We start from the raw sequence: 4,826 nt of genomic DNA on the forward strand, positions 1-4,826 counted from the left end.
CTTAAACCAATCGTCTCCTCTTCTTTCCCTTTTCACCCTCAACATCGAGAAACCTTTTAGGACTCAATAGCATATGCATTTCCCTCTTTCATGTATTGTTTATCCCCTTCTTCATATCATGTCAGCTTGATAATTAAACTTATGATGAGAAGAAGCCATTATCTACGTCGCAATAAAAGGAAGAAGAGTAAGGGAAAGAAGGCAGGCTTAGGTGAGTGGGGAAGCTATCATTAAAGGAAAAAGCTAAGGGAAGGAGAGGAAGGCGTTAGGGTCAACACCATAGTGGTGGATAAATAATGAGCAAGGTAGGCGTAGGCAAGGGTAAAGCCATACTGGAGCTCGAGCATCTTACTTTGGAAAAGAGCAATAGCACTAATGCTTTTGTAGACAAGGTCCTTAAGGTGAGCATTGGCCTCATAGGCTAGGGAGTTAAGGTGTCCTCTCACTACTCCTTAGGGACCTTGGAGAAGATCTTACTAACATTGTTAGCAATGAAGACCTTATTAACCTTGGCGAACTTCTTGATGTCATTAAAGTAGAAATATGGGTGAAGATGTAGGTCAAGGCACATCAACACTTAAAGAGCTTGTAAGAAGTGTAGGAAGAACTAAAATAGAGGATAGGAGGGAGGAGGAAGAGAAGAATGAGAGAGTTTGAGAGAGGATGGAGGAGGGAGACAGAGATGAGAAAGTTTGAAAGGAGGATGAGATCAATAGTGCAGAGTAAGGAAGGAGAGGACACATTTAAAGCATCTAGTTTTAATGGCCATATGCAAGTCAACATTAACAAAAAGGCAAACTTGTACCATTTTTAAAAGTTTTGGTGAGATATTGCTAAAAAAAGTTTAAGAAACCAGGCATCCCTCGTGGAAAGGTTTAGCGTAAATTAGCACCTTCACCTTAAAATTAAATTTGGACAGTGTAATGTCTTAGTAACTAGAAAATTCATAAGGGTGAGACAATGTCTTAGTAACTAGAAAATCATATAATTCATTAACATGTATAATCATAAACAAGTAGTAGAGTGGCATGATAAAACATGATGTAATATAGCATAATATATATATATATGCCAAGTATAATTTCATAATAGATAACAAATATTATATGCATGATCCCATATTTGGCATTGGTCGAACCTCTATGTCTCCTCGACTGAATCCATAGGTTACCACATAAGATCAATTCTCGATATTGTCCTAAGTTCACCTTCAATAGAAGGAACCACCCAGCTAAGGTCATCCCTTACCATTTTAGGACTAAGGATTCCCCTAACCACAATTTGGGGTGTCACATGCACCAAATATATAAAATGCTTTTTGATTGATTTTGAACATTGCTAATCCATCAAACCTTTTTAGTGAATATAGAGCCAAGATAGGCTGTACCAGGCATCCTAGGTGACAACTTAGCCATATAGACTTTTATTACCTCTTTAGCTAGGGTGAACTCCCTCCCTTATTCGATCATGCAATTTCCCTAATGCAACACTTTGTATTTTTTCCACATAGTCACTATAAATCCTGTATATCCCATGCTAACAAAATTTGCCTTAATTTTGGTTTGATAAATCCATTTTCAAAAACATATTACCCAATCTTAGCATACCAATCCCATTATGAGCAATTTCTATCATAAAGTCCTTAGCACACTCTACAAGTTTCTAAAAATAATAATTACATTTATATAAAAATATTTTTCATAAATAACTTGCAAATAACTATACAAGCTAATAAACTATATGACTAATAGTTAACTCAATCCCTTTTTATCAAAGGGTTGCTTGTGGATAAAATGTAAGCTCCTACGTTACTGTAGTCTTGGAATCACTCCAAGATATCAAAATATACAATTAGAAGTACTATATGTCAATGCATCAATTTAACACAAGTAACCCACTAGCTAAATTAACTTAATTTAGCTGCTCAACAATCCCAATCTCTACTATAGAGTTAGCCAAAGCTTTTATCATCTCACCTTACCTTAATTTAGCATATACAAGGTTAATACATGCTTACTTCAACTCACACAACTCTAAAACTCCTAAAACAACCTAGGGTTTATCTATCATCTTCCATCCAACAATACATCTATATAGAACTACTTATTTGAAAAAAATAATTTAAATCAAACTCCCATAACCATATACAAGACATAAGGTTCAAGTATAATCCACTTTCAACTAAGAACCCAACTACCCTTTCTTTAAAACCCAAGAAAACTAAGGTGGATAGGTAGAGAAGATTATTAAGAAACTTACCTGGATGATTGGAGGTCCAAATAAACCTATATAATCTTTCCTAAATTAAAGCCCTAAGAGAGCCTTCATCACCCTCCTTTATGTCTTAAGTTTTCCCTATATTTTCCTCTACTTTTCAGAACATTTACATGACTTTATGATGAGTTTGTACCATGTGCCGTGGCGTATGGTGCATATCCTGAGGCATATGGCACAACAAGCAAAAAGATACTTTTGCTCCCCTATTCTAACCCGATTCGATCCAACTTCTACCCTAGCCTAATCTTGAATCTATTCATAATACCAAATGTCAATTAGCAACTAAAAAATATGGTTAAATTAATTAATCATTGTTCAACTAATTTCTCCTTTAATTTGCAATATATTCTAGATTACAAACTTTAAATGTTATAAATAGCCCTAAATTTAAAATTAAGGCACCTCAATTAGCAAATAAGTAACATAATAAGCTCATATAACACTCAAATAAGTATCACAAAGTTCAATTCTAACAACCATTATCACTACAATGTCATAAGCATCAAGATTCAAAAAATTAAACAAGAGGTAAGAGATAAAAGAAACTCTCAAAATTCAAGATCTCAAAGAGAGTTCATCCATACATCCTAGGAAGAGAAGAAAAGCCTAGCCACTCACCATTAGCATCCTCATAGCCTCTCCTTATTGACCAACTTTGAAAACCATTGTGGTTGAAGACATTGAAATTTGGCCAAGATGGAAATAGAGTAGAAGATGGATTTATTTTTAGTAGGTTATGATGAAGACTATTAGGGAAGTTGAATAGTGGGTTTGGATGGTGAAATAGAGGGTTTAATATGGAGAAATAGTGGAAGAGATTCTAAGGTTCATGGGTATTCTTGAGAGAAAAGATGAAGATTAATTGAGGTAGAAGATGAGTGAAACATGTAAAGGAGGGGGCTATTAAATGTGGAGCATAAAATTTAGATTATTGTAAGATGTTAAAGTCTCATTTAGATCAATCTAATGGCTAGGAATTATAACATCTTGATTTTCTAATCTTGTGATTAGTTGCTAATTAAGGAGGGAATTAGTAATTAGTAAATGATTAGAAATTTAGATGAAAGTTTTTTTTTGACTAGTTAGAGTGTTGAACGAATGGATATGACTGGAAGAATTGCGTCTTGAAAGCGTGTGAGTATGGTGAGGATTTTCCTTACTGTGCCACATACTGCAACATAAGCTACCTACACCATGACACATAGCACAAAAAATTAGATATTAAGTCATGAATCAATTGGTGGTTACAGAGGGGAAAGAGAGGAAAGAATGAGAGGAGTAGAAAAAGAGCCTATTCTCTGCTAGGGCATCAATTCTTGAGGTATTAAAAGGTATTTCCAACTAATAGCTTATCAAGTAAGTCTCTTATAGCCTTTACCATTGATTCTACTATAATTTCTCTTAACATAAGTGTAACATTATGAATTTCAATCTAGGAGAACTAGTTGCTAATCATAGGTAAATTAGTAATCAGTGAATTGATTGTGGTTTGAATGTTGAGTTGATGTTTTGTGTTGATTGATTGTTATATTGATACGATCAAAGGGTGGAATGACAAGCTAGGGTGTAACATGCAAGCACAAGTGAGATTGACCTAATTATACCACATGTCGCGGCGAAAGTTTATGCCTCACAGCTTATTACATGGATTTCACTTAAAACTAAGATGATTAGCTCACGAAAACAAAAGAGATAAATAGGGAAAACATATTTGGAGAAGAAAAGGAGTTTTCTTCTCGTGAAATCGTTTCGGGACACAATTCTTCCAGTTATATTTGTTCGTTCATATCTACTAAGGCAAGTATTATTCAATTATCAGGAGTTTGCTTTAGCTAGCAACTTGTTGGGTAAGTATTGTACAGCCCCGAACTAAATTTTTACTCTATTTTTATAAGTTTGATCAGTAGAGAAATTGAATCAAGAAGTTTTAAGGTGTTGTTGAAATCTAAAGGAAAGATTTAAAAAGGGCTTTTGAATATGAAATTAAGGTTTTTCGACTAGTCTAGAGTGTGGTTAAACTTTAAGAGTTTAAGCTTAGATTAGCCTAAAGAATTAGGTTGAAATTGAGAAAATTGGTGAATAAATGAGTTAGGAGGTTGTTATCATCATTTGAATAGCTTATAAGGCTAATGACTGTAGAGTAAAGATAATATGAATTCAACAAGCCTTAATTGAGTTGTTTTGCACATTGAGAAATTTGGTTTAGCCAAATGAGTACCTATGTTAAATGTTGAAAATTGATTGAAGGACATTACATTATGTAGATTGAGCATTTGTGACATAGCTCATGAGAATCTACACCCTTGGAAACTTAATGTGATTGTTACCCTTAGTAAGAAAGGTAAAAAAGTAACTAGAGTAACCCTTGTACTTGTTTGTTTATGAAATTGTTTACAAGTATTTTATATAACGATGTGCATTGTGTTTATGAACTAATAGAGTAGTAGTATTGTGAAAGGAATATGCATGTAGGTGTGTGAATAATATATAAGATGAATCTGAAGAGACATGTGCATGAACATGTGTATTGCATCTGTGAGGATATCCTA

This window comes from Prosopis cineraria, unplaced genomic scaffold, assembly GCF_029017545.1.
Source record: "Prosopis cineraria cultivar Desert tree isolate PC_DT_omini unplaced genomic scaffold, ASM2901754v1 PC10, whole genome shotgun sequence".
NCBI classification, from domain to species: domain Eukaryota; kingdom Viridiplantae; phylum Streptophyta; class Magnoliopsida; order Fabales; family Fabaceae; genus Prosopis; species Prosopis cineraria.